The sequence below is a fragment of the Amblyraja radiata genome, chromosome 2 (assembly GCF_010909765.2).
Source record: "Amblyraja radiata isolate CabotCenter1 chromosome 2, sAmbRad1.1.pri, whole genome shotgun sequence".
NCBI classification, from domain to species: Eukaryota; Metazoa; Chordata; class Chondrichthyes; order Rajiformes; family Rajidae; genus Amblyraja; species Amblyraja radiata.
The window spans coordinates 65721931-65745096 of NC_045957.1; the positions used below are offsets into that span (position 1 = coordinate 65721931).

Here is a 23166-nt window from a genome sequence, read left to right on the forward strand (position 1 = left end):
GTTGTAGGCCGCAGGCCGGCAGCCAGAGCTCTTCTTTGGCAAACCCCGGCGAGGGATCGCCCGCTCCACGACAGAAGGTCCGCTCCACGCCTACTGCCAGAAGCTCCACGGACCGAGGTTGCAGGATGTTGTAGGCCGCAGGCCAGCAATTGGGGCGCTTCTCCAGCGACTCCCAGCAAGAGGGTTTGCGATGTTAAAGTCCCCGCAGCGCCGCCGCTGAAGCTCGGGGCCCGACTCCGGCAAAGGCCACACCAAACCAGCTGTAAGGCTGCGAGGAGGGGGGCGAAGAAGCGACAAGGAAGAAAGTCGCCTCTCCATCAAGGTAGGCGTTCCACAGGGCTGTGTGCTGAGCCCCCTCCTCTACTCCCTCTTCACCTACGACTGCACACCTCTACATGGTACTAACACCATCATCAAGTATGCAGATGATACAACGGTGATTGGCCTCATCAGCAACAACAATTAGTCGGCCTATAGGGAGGAGGTCCAGCTCCTAGCAGCATGGTGCGCTGACAACAACCTGGCCCTTAACTCCAAGAAGACCAAGGAGCTCATTGTAGACTTCAGGAAGTCTAGGAGCGGCATGCACACACCCATCCAACGTGTTTCCAGCTTCAGGTTCCTGGGGGTCAACATCTCCGATGACCTCTCTTGGACCCACAATACCTCAACTCTGGTCAAGAAGGCTCACCAGTGTCTCTTCTTCCTGAGGAGGCTAAAGAAGGTCCATCTGTCTCCTCAGATTCTGGTGAACTTCTACCACTGCACCATTGAGAGCATCCTTACCAACTGTATCACAGTATGGTATGGCAACTGCTCTGCCTCCGACCGGAAAGCACTGCAGAGGGTGGTGAAAATTGCCCAACGCATCACCGGTTCCTCACTCCCCTCCATTGAGTCTGTCCAAAGCAAGCGTTGTCTGCGAAGGGAGCTCAGCATCGCCAAGGACTGCTCTCACCCCAACCACAGACTGTTTACCCTCCTACCATCCGGGAGGCGCTACAGGTCTCTCCGTTGCCGGACCAGCAGGTCCAGGAACAGCTTCTTCCCTGCGGCTGTCACACTACTCAACACTGTACCTCGGTGACTGCCAATCACCCCCCCCTCCCGGACACTCCTCCCACCAGGAAAAAAAATACTATGACTGTATGCACGTAAATAGATTATTTATTTATTGCTCATATTTATGTCGCTCTTCTAGGGAGATGCTAACTGCATTTCGTTGTCTCTGTACTGTACACTGCACAATGACAATAAAGTTGAATCTGAATCTGAATCTGAATCTGAGGTGCCTGAAAGCGGTTTCCCCCTATTGCCCCCCACCACCCCCCACACAAGACATCCAGAGAAACACTAAAACATACTTTTGAACATACAAAAAAACCCAACAAAAGTTGAAACAATGAACCCGCTGCAGGCGACGCAGCCGATTGGAACCGGAACACTAATCAAGAATCTATCTATCTCTGCCTTAAAAATATCTATTCACTTGGTCTCCGCAGCCTTCTGTTGAAAAAAACACAGATTCACCACCCTCTGACTAAATAAATTCCTCCTCATCTCCTTCTGATGCTCTGGTCCTAGAGTCTCCGTTTAAAACATCCTCTCCACATCCACTCTATCCAAGCCTTTCACTAGTCGATAAGTTTCAATGAGGTGCCATCAAATGCTCATCAGGTATTTTCAGTGTAAAAAAATGATTACATCAGCCACAAAAAGTTAAAACTCCCACTGACCTCATTATTACTGACCCTTCCCTTGCTCAAAATCCCATCTGTTCTAACAACATAAATCAGGTAACTACAGAATCCCACTGGACTCTGTAATTTATATCATGTCAGCGAGTAATGATCTTACTCTGTTGTTGCTGCTGCCTCTAGCAGCATTCAGCAAATGGGTGTTGGGTGACTGGATATGAGACCACGTAGCAGTGAGAACAGTAAAGAAACAAGTCATAAATCAACCAACAGTTAGACATACATGAGCAATCCAAGCTATTTGCATTCCTGCATGCAAAGTAATCTGTTTCTTAGTTCTCCAAAGCTGTACTTCAGCTCCAGATTTAACTCTCTCTTGCCTTATTGGGTTACAAGTTAAATACTTGTTGCTTTCAGTATCCAGAAAGAACCACCTTTGACTCATGAACAGTTGATATAACTATTTTTAAACCCCGCAATGTGAGCTGACATTTAATTAAAGTGATCATATGAAATTCCATGGCTTTTAGCAAATGCTGTAGAGATTTAGATTGTGCTGATGCGTTGACAACATTGAAACTAAATACAGAAAATCCAGCTCAGACCGCATCTGGTATTGGTATTTGTAATGGTTTATTATTGTCACGTGTACCAAGATACAGTGAAAACATTTGTTTTGCGTGATAAAATGGCAAATCATACCATTAGTGTAAGAGAGAAAAATAAATCAGAATGCAGATACAACAGTATCACAGCTACAGAGAAAATGCCAATTAAAAAAGGCCGCAATGAGATAGATTGGGAGTTTGGAAATTCATCCTCAGCCTATGAATGGTCCGTTCAAGAGTCTAATAACAGTTGGGGAAGAAGCTGTTCTTGAATCTCGTGCTTTCAAACTTTCGAATCTTCTTTGCGATAGGAAAAGGAGGAAAGAGAATGGCCAGTGTGTCATTGATTATGTTAGCTGATTTCCAGAGGTAGTGTTAAGTGACGACAGAGTCAGTGTGTGAGAGGCTGTTTTTTTGTGATGGATAACTCTTTGCAAATTCTTGTGGCCTTGGGCAGAGCAGTTGTCATCTACAGAGAAGAGTTTATGTTTGGGTGAATAACATGTTCTCAAAATAAACCATTGGTTTGCCCCCTCTCTCTCCACACACACTGCCTGATATGTTGAGTACCACCAGCATTACCAGTTTTCCATTCAAATTTTGAGCACCTGCAGTATTTTGATTTGGTGTAGATACAATGTTATCTGGCACAATGTATTTATCATTTTAAATTAGATTAGAAAACTGCAGAAAGCTATATTTAATCTTACATAAAGGAAGCATCAGACATTGAGTGACAGTAAAAGATCAATTTTGGCTGTCCTGTGATGTATGTATGTGACTCAAGTACATGATCTGTTATCTTCATTTATATTATTAGGTTGGTGGAGTTGCTATTATCAAAAGGAAGTGTCATGCTGTTAACTTAGTATCTTTGCATATAATATTCAGCCAATTTTGAGATTTAACACCAACAACATTGTTCCTTGGTTCTTGGTTCTTTGTTCTTGTTCTTGGTTCTTGGTCCTCCAAAATATTCCAAATAGAATTTAAAATGGAAGTGTTCCCTTCATGGTCTAAGTCCAAATGAGCATTCTCTATGACCAAGGAATTGACCTTGCTCCACATTGCAGCTACGGGAAGAACCCAATACAATGCAGACTCCACCAACATGAACGAATAGTCATAGCCCGCATGTGGAGCCTGGCACTGTATCTTAGTAATATCTCATTAATACTGGGAATATAGAACCAATACAAAATGCCGGAAACAATCAGTTGGCCATGTAGCATCTGTGGGGGGCACATGGTGGAAATTGACGTTTCAAGATGAGAGCCTGCATCATAGAAACATAGAAACATAGAAATTAGGTGCAGGAGTAGGCCATTCGGCCCTTCGAGCCTGCACCGCCATTCAATATGATCATGGCTGATCATCCAACTCAGTATCCCGTACCTGCCTTCTTTCCATACCCTCTGATCCCCTTAGCCACAAGGGCCACATCTAACTCCCTCTTAAATATAGCCAATGAACTGGCCTCAACTACCCTCTGTGGCAGAGAGTTCCAGAGATTCACCACTCTCTGTGTGAAAAAAGTTTTTCTCATCTCGGTTTTAAAGGATTTCCCCCTTATCCTTAAGCTGTGACCCCTTGTCCTGGACTTCCCCAACATCGGGAACAATCTTCCTGCATCTAGCCTGTCCAACCCCTTAAGAATTTTGTAAGTTTCTATAAGATCCCCTCTCAATCTCCTAAATTCTAGAGAGTATAAACCAAGTCTATCCAGTCTTTCTTCATAAGACAGTCCTGACATCCCAGGAATCAGTCTGGTGAACCTTCTCTGCACTCCCTCTATGGCAATAATGTCCTTCCTCAGATTTGGAGACCAAAACTGTACGCAATACTCCAGGTGTGGTCTCACCAAGACCCTGTACAACTGCAGTAGAACCTCCCTGCTCCTATACTCAAATCCTTTTGCTATGAAAGCTAACATATCATTCGCTTTCTTCACTGCCTGCTGCACCTGCATGCCTACTTTCAATGACTGGTGTACCATGACACCCAGGTCTCGCTGCATCTCCCCTTTTCCTAATCGGCCATCATTTAGATAATAGTCTGCTTTCCTGTTTTTCCCACCAAAATGGATAACCTCACATTTATCCACATTATACTGCATCTGCCAAACATTTGCCCACTCACCCAGCCTATCCAAGTCACCTTGCAGTCTCCTAGCATCCTCCTCACAGCTAACACTGCCCCCCAGCTTAGTGTCATCCGCAAACTTGGAGATATTGCCTTCAATTCCCTCATCCAGATCATTAATATATCAGGAGTGAGGGATCAGAAAATATTGCCAGTATGTAGAAATAAATGGGGTGGGGAGGGAGGTAGATGGGGGTGAGTGGAACAGAGGCCGGTGGGTGATACATTGAACCAGATGGGGAGGAGATGATGATAAATAGAACCAGTACTAGGTGGGAAGGTGGGATAGGAGGGATGGAAAAAGGAAAACAAAAACTAACTGGACAGACAAGTAGCAGTGCTAAGGAGAACACCAGGTGTGTGTACCTGGAAATTGAAAATGTAATGTTCATAACATTGGAGTATAAGTTATTCAAGTGGAATGTGGGATGTTATACGATTTATGTTGTGGGATTTGTGTTTGGCCTCTCCATAGCCACAGAGAAGATCGATAGGCTGGGAATGGGAAGAAGTCTTAAAATGACATGCAACTGAAAGCGCTAGATGGCCTTTGCAGACAGAACGCAGGTGCTCCGCAACCCTTGTGAATGCTCAGTTTCACCAATGCAAAGGAGACCACATCGCAAGCATTAAATGCAACGGACCAGGTCAGAGGAAGTGCAAGTAAATCTCTGCCTCACCCGGAAGGGCTGTTTAAGTCTCTGAATGATGGCGAGGAGGGAAGTGAAGGGCCAGCATAAAAGCCTACATCTTAATTTCTATTTTCTCTCAGTCACCAGGCATTCTCTCCACCCCCTGCCATGTAACATAATTGCCATTTAAAAATGGGGTTATGTCCTTGAATTATGTACTTGGATCAACTAATGGCAGCAGATAAAAATAATTCTAAAGGTTTGTCAGCGAGTTTTCTAAATGAAGATAAAACATTCCGCACTGTGCTGTCTGCTTGCCTGGATAGGTTATTCCATGTCTGGTCCCTGCAAGATGTTCCATATCCACCCCAGAATATTTGTCTATCATAACTATTGTCAATTGAGAGACAGCTACTGTGCTAAAACTGATATCATTGGAAAAATAAATGTCTTCAATCCTTTCCGATTTTATGGGTAAGTAGCATTCGACATTGGTATCTAGGATGAGGACATTTCCATCAATAATTCTTTGTGCAAAGAAAAACAGAAATGCTGGAAATATTCTGCAGGCCAGGCCAGGCCAGGCGGCAGGCAGATGAAGGCCCCAGAAATGAAATGCAAACTATCTCTCTTTCATCAGACTTGCTGAGTTTTTCCAGAATGTTCCGTTTTTCTTCAGAATTCCAACGTCTGAAGTTTATTTTTTAATTTTCTGTGTGAACAGATCGTGTCAACATGTATAAGCATTCTGTGCTACTGATCTTGATTTGGGAACTAATTGGTAATTAGCTTTCTAAATGATATTTTCTGTGCCTGTAGGGCCAATGATGGTAAATTTATTTGCTCTTCCCTTGCCCTGTCTTTGTGAACCTACAATAAGTGACACAGAATCCTTGATGATTCCAGTAAATCGTGTAATTATCAATGTTATGTGAGAGACAAGAAGGCAGCTTAAAATAACCTCCCTGCATTTCATACAATTATTTTGTGACATTAATATCTAATTTTCAAATATTTGGTCAGGAATATTACATTCTTCTATAAAATATTACTTGCTTGCCTAGCGGCACATTCAGAAATTACTCAATAATTGAACAATGACATTTTACAACATTGGGCACAATGAAATGCCTTAAAGATCTACATTAGGCCACGTTACCAGATTTGTTTGTTGAAAGATAATCTATTTGATTGATGGTTTCATCTGGGTCATGGCACATTTTATAGGTTTCAGACTTTAACTGTTTCCATATTATGTTGTTCTCGTTCTTTCTTCATGTTATATCTGTTTACCTTAATTGATGCTATTTTAAAGTCATAGAATCAGAGAGTCATACAGCATGGAATCAGGCCCTTCAGCCCACACTGACCAACATGTCTCATCTATACTAGTCCTACTTGCCTGCATTTGAGCTATATCCACTCTAAGGAGTCCCAGCCTGCTCAACCTCTCCATCAGACACCCGAGTCCTGGCAACATCCTTGTTAATTTCCAACTTGACAACACCTTCCCTATAACATGGTACCCAGAATGGAATACGATACTCTAAGTGTAACTTCACCAAAGTCTTATATAACTCCAACATGACCTCCAAACAACACTCAATACTCTAACTGATGAAGGCCAATGTTCCAAAGGCCTTTTTGACCACCCTATCTACCTGTGACGTCACCTTCAAGGAACGGTGTATCTGCACTCCTACATTTCTCTGGTCTGTAGGGCTCCCTCGAGCCCTACCATTGACTGTGTAGGTCCTGCCCATGTTAGATTTTCAATTTTGGTGAAAGTAATATCAACATATATCTGTAATTTATTTACTAACTTCTTAATGTATTACAATTTATGACATGAACATTTATGGTAAATTCTACATTGCCCATATGTAAATATCCAATGTCATCACAGAAAAAAATAATTTTGCTAAATAAGATATATTATTCCACAATAGTGTCAGCAGATTGAAACTGAGAATTTCAAATTATTGAGGTGAGAAATTTTTGTTCATTTTACTTTCCAATTCCACAGCCATGCATGCACAGTCCCTTTAAATTTAGCAATCCCAGTCACATCTGAGTATTGCATACTTCCCTCAACCTTTATTTACATGTATACCAAGTAGTTCCTTGACCTTGAATAATAGGATTATCTGTTAATTCTGTTACTGAACTATGCCCAGTTTGTGGCTCTGCTTTGCTTTCATTAGAATCATACTGTGCAAAGTTATACTGCTTCCAGGCTGGAAGAGGAAAGGATGTCAAACTATCGATGTCACATTTCAGATTCTCCTTTTTGAGACTATTCTGTATTATCTTGTTTCAGTAATCTTTAATACAAACCAAAATGTATCTTTAATACAAATTAAAATCATGAACTACAGTAACTGCAAATTATAAAATCATGTAGCCAATATGTATGAAAACTTATAACATAAAATAATAATAAAAATGTTAAAACTCTGAGAAAGAAGATAATCTGGGCAAATGAAACAATTTGTTTTTTTTGCTGATTAATGCCTATTTGCATCTATTTTAAGTGCAAACACATTATATTTAGATTGGGAGGAGTGAGCGATACTTTTACAACCAAACCAAGTTTTGGGTACAATTTCTGGGTTGTGACCTTGAAGAAATGCCCCATCAAAGAAGTTAAAATACAGTTTGATCTTTGCCATGTACTGGAAATCATATCTGCAGTTTTAACATTCCAGATCATAATGATTTATCAAAATGTTAATGGAGAACACATTTCAAAATTCATTTTCAGTCTTAACCAGCAAATCTGCAATCTAAAAACTTGTCAGCATCTGCTTTTAGAGTCAATAGTGTTTTATTGTCACGTGTCCCAGATAGAACAATGAAATTCTTACTTGCTGCAGCACAACAGAATATGTAAACATAGTACACTGTAAACAATATGATAAATGAGAGAGAGAAAAAAAGAAAGTTCAGTGTGCATACCATACCCACAAGTACGTATAAATATGTATACACCCACACACCTATCTATCTATCTATCTATCTATCTATCTATCTATCTATCTATCTATCTATCTATCTATCTATCTATCTATCTATCTATCTATCTATCTATCTATCTATCTATCTATCCTCAAAACAACAAATAGTGCAATAATAATAATAATAATAATAATAATAATAATAATAATTTTGCTAAATGAGATATATTATTCCACAATAGTGTCAGCAGATTGAAACTGAGAATTTCAAAATATTGAGGTGAGAAGCTTTTGTTCATTTTACTTTCCAATTCCACAGTCATGCATGCACAGTCCCTTTAAATTGAGTAATCCCAGTCACATCTTATAATAATAATAATAATAATAATAATAATAATAATAATAATAATAATAATAATAATAATAATAATAATAATAATAGTCTATTGAAAGTTCAGAGCTTATGTGAGGTTGTCGTGTTTAATAACCTGATGGCTGTAGGGAAGAAGCTGTTCCAGTTTTCAGGCTCCTGTACCATCTTCCCGATGGCAGGGATGAAATGAGTGTGTGGCCAGGATTGTGTGGGTCTCTGATGATGCTGGCTGCCTATTTGAGGCAGCGACTCCGATAAATAGCTTAGATGGTGGGGAGGTCAGAGCCGATGATGAACTGAGCAGTGTTCATAACTTTTTGTAGTCTTCTCCGCTCCTGGGCATTCAATTTAAAATGTAGTTGCGGTAAAATCATTGGAACCAAATTTCAGAAGCTGTGCATTATATATTTAGTGCTTTTTATCTTGGGAATATTGTACATGCCAACCATTAACATTTATTACACAGCTCCATTGTAATATTTTAAATGTTCTTCTTAATCCTCTGATGACCATCTTCTGGTGTGTGCAGGCACTTTAACGACTGCAATTACAAATTTGCTTTTGACCCACAGAAATTATGCACACAGGGCAAGCAATAACGTGACTATGAAAGTGTTTGAGAAATGTGATGATGCACAGAGTAATGCCCCATTAACAAAGTTAAAATAAGTCTGATCTTTGCCATGTACTTGAAGTCATAGCTGCAAGTGTTAAAATTAATGCCTAAGTGTGCATTCAGGGAACAATAATTTGACTGAAAAACTGCAATATTCATAAAATAATGTTCGAGAACCATTAAATTAAGCACAACTTTTGGATTCAAATTAAACGCTCCATTATATGGACAGTAATGATTATCTATCTCCTGGTGCAAATGGAAGTTGGATTTATCAGGCAGTTCTCATAAAGAGTTTTTGTGTTATGCCAGCTATTTTCTTAATATCTGTAATTTGAATCATTATCAGTTGCCCCGTATAACTTTTCTAATATAGTGAATGAAACATTTTACGTTGAGTCATGCTTATATCTCTTAACTACATTCATTAAAATAATAAACCAATCAAGTTTCCACTTATTCTCAAAATGGCCTACATACTTCAGCTGCAAAGCAAGGAGAAGAAGAATGAGGAGGAAGTAATGGTTGGAGACCGTGGACATGATGCAAGAGTTTGGTTAGTACCTCTTCACTTCCATTAGGATGCTTGGGCACCATAAATGAAGCTCAGTGAATGCAATAGTCCATATCTGTGGATAGACACAAAATGCTGGACTAAAACAGCGGGTCAGGCAACATCTCTGGAGAAAAGGAATAGGTGACATTTCGCATCAAAACCTTTCTTCAGACTACGAGTCGGGGGGAGGGAAACTAGTGGTATGAAAAGTTTCAGAACAATTCGGAGCCACAACTGTTGACCAAGGAAAGGTGGAGTCCACAATGGTCCATTGTTGTGTAGGAAGGAACTGCAGATGCTGGTTTACACCGAAGATAGACTCAAAAGCTGGAGTAACTCAGCGGGACAGCATCTCTGAAGAGAGGGAATGGGTGACGTTTTGGGTCAAGACCCTTCTTCAGACAGAAGTGTCTCAACCGGAAATGTCCCCCATTCCTTCTCTCCAGAGCTCTTGCCTGTCCCACTGAGTTACTCCAGCTTTTTGTGTTTATCTATTGTCCAAAGCTGGCTGTGGAAGAAATGATAATGAAGGGATACATGGATGCGAAAAGTGGAACTGGGGGAGATGGGTGGAGAGAGACGGAATACAGGGATTACTTGAAATTAGAGAAATCTACGGGAGTCCTTACTGGATATTGTCAGATCCTTGCCTGATCCGAATGTAATAAATACACTTCAAGGACACTGAATATAAACACTTTGTATTATTTGTCCGCCATTCATTTTTACATCATGGCAACATGTGTCCTCTGACTTTTCTGACTCATAGTAACACGTGATACATTCAAATACGACATCAGTTATCATGACATCCCTCCCTTATCAAACAAAAAGGATATCAGCATAATCACATTGTAAACTGAACATTGCAACGCCATTTAGAATATGCCCTTCATTACATTGATAATGCATCATTTCCACATGTCCACATGTCAATACATCTCATAGTCCTCGTACCTCGTATCTCTGACATTTTGGTCTGACCTCTGCATCTGTCTGCGCTGGTACTGGATTCTGATCTGTCATGTCCTGTTCCACCAGTTCATCATCTCGATTCTGGTTCTGAATAGTCTCCTCCTGAGACTCATGCATTCTTGGATCCTCAATTTGGTAGGCTTGAGTCTGATCCCCACAGTCTCAACTTCAGTTTGCAGTGTCCCTGGACTATCACAACGGTGATATTTTCTCACATACGATGTGTTTCTATCATATTGGACTCCTTCTGGCCATTGGACCGTCACCGTATTCCCTTGTCTTGACACTAATATGCATGGTTGTGGAAAGAAGGGAGTGTCCATTTACATTTAAATATGACGTCAGTTACCATGATAAATACATGTTGACAATAGACAATAGACAATAGGTGCAGGAGTAGGTCATTCGGCCCTTCGAGCCAGCACCGCCATTTAATGTGATCACGGCTGATCATCCCCAATCAGTACCCCGTTCCTGCCTTCTCCCCATATCCCCTGACTCTGCTATTTTTAAGAGCCTTAGACTCACCACTCTCTGTGAGAAAAAATGTTTCCTCGGCTCCGTTCTAAATGGCTTACACCTTATTCTTAAACTCTGGTTCTGGACTCCCCCAACATCGGGTACGTGTTTCCTGCCTCTAGCGTGTCCAAAGCCTTAACAATTTTATATGTTTCAATGAGATACCCTCTCATCCTTCTAAACTCCAGAGTGTACAAGCCCAGCTGTTCCATTCTCTCAGCATATGACTGTCCCGCCATCCCGGGAATTAACCTTGTAAACCTACGCTGCCATCGCTCAATAGCAAGAATGTCCTTCCACAAATTAGGGGACCAAAACTGCACAAAATACTCCAGGTGTGGTCTCTCTAGGGCTCTGTACAACTGCAGAAGGAACTCTTTGCTCCTATATTCGATTCCTCTTGTGATAAAGGCCAACATGCCATTCGCTCGAGACAAGTAACGATTCCACCATAGAGGTTCTAGTCAATGGCTATCTCCAATTGCCCCAATGGCATTAATCTAGCAGCTGGCAAGGATTTTAGAGGACTGGGGAGTAACCAATGTTGTTCCTTCATTCAAGAAGTTAAGTAGAGCTTCACGTCAGTGGGAGGAATGCTATTGGAGAGGATTCTTCGAGTTAGAATTTACTCCCATTTGTAAGAGGATGGGTTAATTAGGGACAGGCAGCATGGGTTTGTCCGTGGCAAGCTAGATTATGTTTTCTGAGGAGGAGATGAAGGTGATCAACATTGGTACAGCAATGGATATTGTCTACATGGTTTTAAGTAAGGCATTTGATAAAGTCCTCCATGGTAGGATCGAGAAAATTAAAATGCATGGATTCCACAGCAATGATCATTTGGATTCAGATGTGGGATGTTGGAGGCTCAGGTAGGGGTTAACGAAATGTGAGAATATGGATTGCAAATGATTATTCTACCACCTTCAATTACATCGACCACATATTGCCAAAGGCCTGATGGTAACTGCTCCTCTTCAATAGAGTGGCTACCACTCACTTCTCTGGGCCATTGAGCCAATTGACATGATATTGACCACTGCCGGTCAGTTGCTGCAGTTGTGTGCTACCTTGTGCAGCATGAAAGATGGAAGCACGGACTTCCGGTGGCTGCTATGAAGCAGTGAAGGCAGCTGCACTGAGCTCTCCTCCAGACAAATCGTGTTTAAAGTCAACTCCCATGCCAGGATCGGGTTAAAAAATCTTATCAGGTTTGCTGAACGTCGAGGGTACTGACTCCATCAAACGGTACCGGTGGATTTGGGATTTAAAACGATCTTATCGTAAAAACTGGATGAGAAAGAGAAGAGGTCAGAGAGGACCCAAGAAGACTACAATCAGTTTCCAGCTCCAAAAAGCTCTGGATGAGCTTGAAACCACCCGGGAACTCACTTTTGAAAGTCTGGAAGAGGAGCTGGAACCTCAACAACCTACAAGCGATATGGCTGCGAGAAGTGATACAAAGGAGAAAGAAATTAAAAGCTGGGAAGAAACGGTAAGAGCTAATATTCTTAAAGACATTACTAAAGATCTTCAGAAGCAATTTGCCAAAATGAATTCTACAATTCAGAACAACTTCTCCACTATGGAGGGCAATCTTTCTAAGAAAATTGATAATAGCTGCGGCGAAGTAAAAGAGCTTTATGTAGCCCTGAACCAGCAGTTTAAAGATTTGGAGTCCAGGACTGTGAAGGAATTGGAAAGTATGCAGAAAGATTATAACAATAAACATGACACCCTGCTGAAGCAATTAACAGACTCGGAAAAATTGATGGAAGAGATGGATGGTGAAATGGAACAGATGAGCCAAGAAATACAAGGGCTGAAAAAACAACACGATACGAATTGGGAGCTAACGAATAAACTGAATGAGAAATGTCAAGATTTAGAGGCCAGGTCAAGGAGGCAAAATTTGAGAATAGTAGGAGTTAAAGAGGGTGCTGAACACGGCCTTCAAATGCGTGATTTTATTACTAATCTACTTAAAGATGTTTTCAAACTTCCAGAAAAACCAAAGATAGATCTGGCTCATCGAGTGGGTCGCTTCCAAAAACATGATAATGCTAAACCAAGGCAAATTATTGTAAAGTTCCTGGATATTTCTACTTTGGAAACTCTATTAAAGAAGATAACCTATGGAGAAAATCTTACATTAGCTGATAATATCGTAAGATTCTACAGGGATTATCCTCGGGAAATTTTGGCAAAAAGACGCGAGTTTAAAATGGCAAGCAGTATTTTATATGGACATTCTGAAGTTCGTTATGGCGTGATCTATCCAGCGAAAATGCCAATTACGTTTAATGCCAAGCAACGCTCATTCACGGACCCGGACTCTGCTTGCAAATACGCCCAGGAGATTTTAAACAAAATTCAAGGAGGAACATAGACATTTTATCTGTGGAACTTTGTTTTTTCTGTTTCAATTAAGACACTAGAACGCTTCAGACGGTTACCAGACAGGCTTATCTGGCAAGAATGTGTTGTTCAATAACAGAGGCCGAATTAAACTTCTGAACTGAAAGCACAGATGGAAGCTCAAGGCCGCAAGCTCGTCACCAAACCCCTCAGCACGGAGAACTATGAGACCGTCTCCTTTTGAAATGGCTATGATATGAGGCATCTGTTCCACACTATATGACCTATTATTTATATATATATAACTAACTAACTAATTAACCACTTACGCGCAATAAACTCAACTAACGTTAAAGGCGTAATGTACTATACTAACACGACTAACTATATAGCAGGAAGGATGGGGGAGGTTAGACATATATTTTAAATACTAAATACTAATTATGAATTAATTAACATACAGGTAAATGAAAAGTGTAATTATTGACGAGGTACTTTAACCCATAATTTCTTTTATTTTAATCCAAATCTTCTACCTTCCCTTTTATTTTATTTTATTTTATTTTAAACTGTTCAGCGATTAACTGACCTGATATGATAATTTTGGTAACAATTAGAGGGAACCGACTAACGTTGGGTCAAATTCTAATAGGGGGACAAGGCCCAGTGCATAATCTCATCGACGGAGGTCAATTTAAAAACAAACCTAGCTACCTTAGGTGGCTTTTTTGTAATTTATCGCTTTTTTGATAAATTACATTCACTTTTTTTGTTTATTCACAATTATGTGAATTACACTTTATTTTATGTTTTTCTCTTTCCCTTAATTATGTTTAATAGTGTCAGGAGATGTAAAACTACTGTAGAAATTATGAAGGACAACTCTGGATTCGGGATTCCGAGGTACTTGGCTGCATCACATGAATCATACAGTCTGGTAATAATAGCCAATGCAAGATAATAGTCGAATAAATATCGGAGGTCTCACCTTCTGTAGTTGGAACGTCAGAGGTGCGAATGAGCCAATTAAGAGGGGTAAAATTCTGGCACAATTAAAATCATTAAATATGGATATTGCTTTCCTACAAGAGACACATCTGAAACAACAAACTCAGATCAGATTAAGGGCAAATTGGATAGGTCAAACCTATTACTCCTCATTCACCTCTAAAGCAAGAGGCACGGCTATTATAATTTGGAAGGGTATACCTTTTAAATTAAAGAAATCTATATCTGATAAAGAGGGAAGATATGTTATAGTCACGGGAGAAATTTACAAAACACCATTAACTATGATAAATATTTACGCGCCTAATTTTGATAACCCACAATTTTTTAGGAAAATAATAGATTTAATCGCAGAGCATAATTAAAAAAATATAATAATGGGGGGAGATTTTAACTGTGTTATAGATCCATACTTAGATAAATCAATAAAGCTAGGGAAGCGTCTTGTTAAAACTAAGACCTGTGAATTTTTAAATACTTATATAAAAAATAATAACATAGCTGATATTTGGAGAATAGCAAATCCAAGTGGTAGGGAATACTCATTTTATTCATCAGTTCACAAAACCTATTCGCGAATTGACTATTTTTTATTGGACACAAAATTAATCCCGTATACGAATAAACCATCATATCATAATAGTATTATTTCTGATCATTCACGATTGACTTTTATACTTAAAATTGAGGGAATGCCGAGTATAAAACCTTTTTGGAGATTCAATGTACATATATTAAATAACCCGCAGGGTTATGAGTATATAAAAGAACAAATAAAACGTTTTTTCTAAATAAATGACACGTCGGGTATTTCTGCACTGCTATTATGGGAAACCTTCAAGGCATATATTCGCGGTGTCATAATTTCTTACCAAAGTTTTCAAAATAAGGAAAATAAAAGAGAACTTCAGCGGATAGAACAGAAAATAAAACTACTAGAACTGGACAATGCAACTGACCCAACCATAAATAAACATAATAAGATAACTTTATTGAAATATAAAGTCAATAGAATACTATCGGCTAGAGTAATAAGATTATTCCAAATTACAAAACAAGCACACTTCGAATTTGGGGATAAGCCACATAAACTACTTGCGAGGCAACTGAAGCAACGAGAAAAGGAAAAAACTATTACTAAAATTAAATCGGATAAGGGTGAGTTTTTAACACTGCCTAAGGATATTAATAAGAGGTTTGCCCAATTTTATCACAATTTATATACATCTAAAATAAATACAGATGTAAGTAAAATTACAAATTTTTTAGATAATTGCAAGCTCCCAAAATTGGATAGTTTAGAACAAGAGCAATTAGGAGCACGGATTACTAATGAAGAAATAAAACAAATAATAAACTCACTGAAAAATGGGAAGACCCCAGGACCAGACGGTTTTAGTAATGAATTTTATAAAAGATTTCAGGAGTCAATTGTACCAAGATTATTCAATTTATACACGCAGGCTTATACTGAAAATAAACTACCAGAAACCCTAGCAGAAGCAACAATAACACTTATACCAAAAAAAGATAAAGATTTAGATGAACCGGGTTCTTATAGAGCTATTTCACTACTAAATACGGATCAGAAAATTTTAACAAAGATTCTAGCTAGAAGGCTAAATAATTATATTAACAATTTAATAAATACGGATCAAACGGGATTTATACCCAAAAGACAATCATTTAATAATTTGAGAAGGCTTTTCAATATAATGTACTCTCATAATGAGGACAATGAAGATATTTCAGTTGTCACGCTGGATGCAGAGAAGGCATTTGATCAAGTAGAATGGCAGTATTTATACAAGGTACTCCAAAAATTCAATATGGGAGAGAATTATATTAGATGGGTTAAACTACTTTACGATAGACCTACGGCAAAAATACTAACTAACAATACGCTATCTCCAAAATTGTACTTATCAAGGGGTAATAGGCAAGGGTGTGCCTTATCACCATTACTATTTGCCCTTATGATAGAACCGTTGGCCGAAAAGATTAGAAATCACCCGAATATTCACGGATATAACACTAAGGACTCAAAGAATAAAATTTCACTATATGCTGATGATATCCTTTTATATATTACTAATACACAAACGAGTATACCCACCTTATTAACACTAATTGAGGAATTCGGCTCTTTTTCAGGATTTCAGGACTAAAATTCCCCTTCAAAATTGCAACAGAAAAATTCAAGTATCTGGGTATTCAAATTACGAGAAGACACAAATCATTATTTAGTACCAATTTTATACCACTATTAAATAAACTGAATGATATGATTAAATTTTGGAAAACGCTTCCGCTCTCATTGATAGGTAGAATTAACGCTATAAAAATGACTTTCTTACCACAATTAATATATTTATTTCAAGCGATCCCAATATATATTCCAAAATATTTTTTCAAAAAACTAGATTCCACTATCACTAATTTTATATGGGATTACAGAACACATAGAATTCAACGAAAGCATTTGTGCAAATCTAAAGAAGTTGGGGGTTTATCATTACCTAACTTTATGTATTACTACTGGGCAGTGCATATTAAGAACATAATGTACTGGCTGGATAGTTCCACTCAGCAGTTGGAGTGGATAAGAATGGAGAAAGAGGAGTGCTATCCGCACGATATAGGAACGATCCTGCTCTCACCGATAAAATTGAATAGTATAATATATAAGAAGAACCCAATTATTCACAATATAATAAGAATTTGGAAACAAATAAAAGTATCCTTGAAATTAAATAATTTATCAGTACTAACCCCACTATTGAACAACCCCGCATTCAAACCTTCTCTCATCGACAACACATATCAACAATGGGATAGACTGGGGATTAGGAAAGTAGGGGATATGTATGAATTGGGCAAACTGTTATCATTTCAACAATTAAAATTAAAATTTAAATTGAAGGATAATCAATATTTTAAATATATACAGGTATGTGACTTTATGAAGAAATATACACATAGATTTCAAACTATATTTTTAGACCCTTTAGAAGAAGCAATGAATATTAAGGCTGATTCACAAAAATTAATATCATACTTTTATAATAATATATTATATAGAGAATCACCCTCAACAGAAGCACTAAGGGAAGATTGGGAACATGGGCTAATGATAAAGATCTCGAAGGATAGATGGGAAAAGTATTTGATGAATACACATAACTGTTCTATTAATGCAAGACAAAATTTAATTCAATTCAAATTATTACATAGACTATATTATTCAAAAACGAGGTTGAATAAATTTTATCTAAACGTCTCTCCCAGATGCGATAAATGTTTGTTTCAAAACGCTAATATAACACATTCATTTGTAGGATGTACAAAGTTGAATAAATTTTGGAGTGATATATTTGATATATTTACAAAGCTCTTCAAGTCAAGAATAGAACCCAAAATGGAATGGATTATATTTGGAATAATAGGAGAAGATACCAATTTAAATAAACACCAAAATGTTTTTTTAAATTATGGGTTAATAATTGGAAAGAAATTGATACTTAAATTTTGGAAAAATACAACCATACCAACAGTTAAAATGTGGATTAGGAATATGATGGACATAGCACGCCTTGAAGAAATGAGACTCCGACTAATAGATAAATATGACCAATTCTTAAGGAGTTGGTCTCCTTTCATCGACTTTTTGGAATCATGTGATGCAGCGGTACCATAAGGATTGCTGATTTCAGTTCATGACGTGGATAGATTTACATCTCCGAATATAGATTTGAAAAATTCTGTTTTAAGGGGCCTTCTCTTCTATTTCTACTTTCCACTTTTTCTTTTTTCTTTTCTTTTTTTATTTTTTATATACACACTTCACGTTTTTCTACTCTCTACTATCTATTTTTCCACTTTTTCCCCTTTCTATTGTTTTCTTTTTCTTGTCTTGCTTACTTCCTTCTCATAACATAAAACTAGAGGTTGTACATAGAATGGATTACGGTATGACATAGTTGGCACCTAAAATTAGGTGCCACTGTATTGTTTTGTACTGTATTAACTTCTAATAAAATAAACAAAAAAAAAAAGAAAGATGGAAGCACCAAATGAGGTGTTTGCAATGTATCTGGGAGAAAAGGCCGCCATGTTGAATAACTGGACAAACATGGAAAATCGGACTTGTGAGTATGAATGTGGGGACAGTGGCAAGTGTGAGAGGGCACGGTGAGATTTTTAATGTTAGGAAGAAGATGTGAATGGTCGAGATTGCTGTTAAGTGAGTGGAGGGGCTGTGGATGCTGCAGCAGGGTGTGAGGCTAGAGGTACGAAAACTAAGCTAAACCAACCCTGTAAGCAAATTCTTCCTGTCCGTTCTTCATTATAGACATCAGAAGACTCCTGGACTCCTGAATCACAATTTGCTTTGTCCAACAACGCATTTAGAGCTGTGCCTTCGACATGATCACTACAGAGACTTTCCCTTTAAGACGTGCAGGCTCAATCAGACCGAGCTACCACCAACAACACAGAAACCAGATCCCATGAATAAGCGATGATTTGGAAACAATGTGGCCTGTGCCAGCGGGTGCTATTACCATACAATAATGGTGAGAGCAGGAATTTTATATGCCTATTGCACTGGGTCAAGTGGGGAAATTAATCATGCATCATTATTTTAATGCATATTTTCCAACATTATCTGATTTCTTGCCCAGAAAGATTAGTCCACGATACTTACAAATAATATATTTGAACTTGCTGGGAAATGACTAGAAATCTGCATAAATGTGCTTGAAGTTCAAGGTCCTTTGTGAATGTGGAAGTCCTGATTGATTTTGTCCTCTGAAGTCTGCCAATAATTTCTCATCTGTGCTGATGTTGGTGTCTATTGCTGGAGCTCATTCTTATTGCAATTCTCCAGCAGTTATGCTGCACATGAATCAATTAGCTCTGGCACAGGTACTGAGAGCCCATTCATTTTAATGGAGAAAAATGGCTCTGAAGGAGAAAGGGGTAAGAATAAAATAATGTTCCCTTTTGGAACTGAGTTTACTTTTAATTGATCAAATGTGTTTTTAAATAATATATTTTAATACATTTCATAACTCTTAGATGGATTGATTTTAATACATCTTATTGAGTGATTTGTGAGCATCAGGAGAAGCATTTGTTGATCTTGCCAACTTTGACAGATGGCAATGCCTGCGAGTCTGGTTCTTCGAACTGTTAACATTTGTTCTGCCATTTCATGGGTGTGTTTAATGCTGCTCCATGTGCCACCACTACATTAGGTAGGCCCTCACCACTTTAGTTTGGGTCAGACCAGAGTAACACATCTCATTGTTGCCTGTAAGTCATAACCCAGACAATGAATTACTTATTTTAATTGTTTAGTTTAGTTTAGTTTAGTTTAGTTTAGTTTAATTGAGAGATACAGCACAAAAACAAGCATTTTGGCTCACTGAGTCCGTGAGTCCAATATAACGAATGATCCCCGTACACTAGCACTATCCTACACACTAGGGACAATTAACAATTTTTTACTGAAGCTAACTAACCTACAAATCTGTACATCTTTGGAGTGCGGGTGGAAACCGGAGCACCTAGGGAAAACCCTCGCAGTCACAGGGAAAACGTACAAACTCCGTACAGACAGCACCGATAGTCAGAGACCCGGGTCTCTGGTGCTGTAAGGCAGCAACTCTACCACTGTTCCCCATTGAAGAAGTTGTGACAGCTAAAGTCAGAAGGATTTTGAACGAATAGTTCATGAAAAATATAAAGTGTTACTGGACTATTGGTTTGCTTATGAAGCACAAGAGTTCGGATATATATATTTTTTGTAGGTCAAACAATTGTAACAAGCACACTGAGAGCATCCATTGGACAACAATACCAACAAAACCATGTCAAATTTGGTTTGTCCTTTCTCAGGCCCAGAGTGAATGTCATACTTCTAATCATGTGAACACAATGATGACACCAAGGGCCACTGCTCCCTGTTTAAAATTGATGAAGCAGTTCTTTAGTTTTTAGAGATGCTGCGTGGAAACAGGCCCCATGGCCCACCAAGTCCACGCCGACCAGTGATCTCCATACACTACATGCACAAGGGACAATTTACAATTTTATAGATGCCAATTATCCTACAAACCTGTACACCTTTGGAGTGTGAGAGGAAACCGGAGCACCCAGAGAAAACCCACGCAGGTCATGGGGAGAACGTACAAACTCCGTACAGACAGAACCCGTAGTCAGGATCGAACACAGATCTCTGGCACTGCAAGGCAGCAACACTACCACTGCGCCACTGTGCTGCCCTCAAGTTTTCGTCCACAGTTCTACCCATGCTGCTATTTGGCAGAACTGTGAATAATAGGACATCAATATTGCATAATGCTAAAGGCAAACTGCAGTCTGAAGAGAGGTGCCTTGGCTGCACATTGGCTGCAGTCAATAGTAACTGAAGTTTTCTGACAGCTGAAATAATAAAAGCTGTAAGGGCCACACAACTTGTTGCATCATGTTGGGGATTGAAGTGGTTCAGGTGGATTGACTGCATTTTAGTAAACTGCTTAACATGTGCATACAGAAGTTTCCAAATTATTCAGTGACCTTACATGGCCAGCCATGGCAAGCTTCAGGTTCAAACCTCTCATTAATTTTTGGTTCTATCACTCTGGCACCAGCCAGTCCTTGCTATCAATTTAGAAGTAACTAATCACATGTATTAAGGAATTTGATCACCACTGGTAATAATTGATGGCTGAATCAAGTGAGTTTCCTTCAGCTTTCCAAAGATAGATGCTTCTTGGTTCAATCATTCATCATCCCAAGAAATGCCATTGAATTGGCAGATCCACTAAGCTGAGTATGAATCATTTGCATTTCATCTGACGGCGTAATTATTCTGGTTCCTCTAATGCTATTCTGAACCAATTCCAATCAAGCAATGATCTGTAATCAATTCAGAATACAGGGTACAAGCAAAGGACCTGAATTAGCGAAAGTTAATAAAATAATTGACCTTCTTATCATCTTGATTAGTTAGTTAGAACATGATTAATTGGAATTGTGGATGCATGACGGAGCTGTGCCTTAAATGTACCATAGAAGATAAAGACAGCTTTCATGGTTACTGCTCTATGCCAGTATAGATAAGCAACTGATTAATCCTCAATCTGTCAGGCAGCCAGCACATTAATCAATTCCCCAGTGTTTAAGAAGGAACTGCAGATGCTGGAAAATCGAAGGGAGACAAAAATGCTGGAGACTGATGTAGGGTTTCGGCCCGAAACGTTGTCTATTTCCTTCGCTCCATAGATGCTGCCTCACCCGCTGAGTTTCTCCAGCATTTTTGTCTACAATCAATTCCCCAGTGTTTTTTTGTCTATACTTTTGTATCTTTACTTGGACAGGGGAAGAACAATGGTTTTTAATGAATTTTCATTGTATATAGATGTAAAATGTGCTAACTGGCTAAAATGTTGGCTGAAGTACCCCCCGCAATGTTATTGCAAATGTAAGAACATTGCCCTTTCTCCTCAGTTTTCTAAATTTACTGTCAGTTAAACTTATTGCACTGCTGTTTAGTTTATGAATTTATCTATAGCCGTAATTATTTGATTCAATTAAGACAATGATCCCAGCCTAATTTTAGGTGGTCCATCCTAACAAAATACCTTCCTCTTTCCACAAAACTGGTGTCAATGTTCCATGAATTGAAACCATATTCCCCCATACCAATCTTTTGAACAGTGCATTCAGTTCTCTGACCCTGCGTTCCCAATGCAAATTTGTAGATGGCTCAAATAGCAATCTAGTTAATAGTGTCTGTGTGCTTCTGCTTCTTAATTTGGATACTAACTGTTCATATTACTTAAGCAGAACTTTCCTCTTTATCCTATGTGCTAACTTTCCACATGGAATACAACTGGATGTTTCCATCCTGCTCCAAGTCACACCAGCTCTGAGCTGATATATTTAAATCCAGCAGGCTTAATACTGCCTTGAGGAGTTTAGCTTGTAGTTGCAGAGCTCTGCTCTATCCTGAACAAAACACAAAGTGCTCGAGGGACTCAGCGAATCAGACAGCATCTGTGGGAGGAATGGAAAGAGAATGTTTTGGGTCAGGACCGTTCTTCAGACTAAAGAAAGGTCCTAGCCTGAAACATTGTCTATCCGTTGTCCCCACAGTTGCTGCCTAACCTGCTGAGTTTCTCCAGCACTGTATATGCTTTGCTCAAAACTCCAGCATCTGCTGTCTCTTGTGTCTCCACTATATCTATTCTCCTTTTTAATACTGCACTCCAATACCACTCCATTCCCTTTCACTCCCCCAGTTTCAGTGTGCTGCCACACAACAACGCCTCAGTCAGTCCGCTCATCCACACCAACAACATTTGAACAGCCCAAAGCCATCCTCTGCTCCAATCAATGAGTTCCTTCAAAAAGATCAGCGCAAACATAATGAGCTAAATGGCTTCCTCTTGTGCTCTATGATTGGATTAATATCTTGCTATTAATTGTGAAAGCAGCAACAAATGTTTTGGGGAAAGAACATATTTGTCCCCAACTGTAAGGATAAAGGTTAAAGGCATCATTACAATTCTAATAAATGTGTTTGAAAATTTGTGGAATTATCTTCCCTCTGCAAACTAAATTTATATGAAGCAAAACTTGTTGTTTATTTATTAATTGCATTAAAAAAAAAAGGAAATGTGTTTAATATTTGTTGCTAATAGAACTAGATATTTTT

The 23166-nt window shown here is 38.9% G+C and overlaps 1 long non-coding RNA gene across 1 annotated transcript; it reads right to left on the reverse strand.

Moving 5' to 3' along the window:
* Positions 1-6699: 6699 nt before the first annotated feature.
* Positions 6700-9601, reverse strand: LOC116984339. Its single transcript, XR_004414993.1, has 3 exons — positions 9590-9601; positions 7947-7949; positions 6700-6788 (listed from the first exon to the last, which is right to left on the reverse strand). It is a non-coding gene; the product is annotated as an uncharacterized LOC116984339 (long non-coding RNA).
* Positions 9602-23166: the final 13565 nt, after the last annotated feature.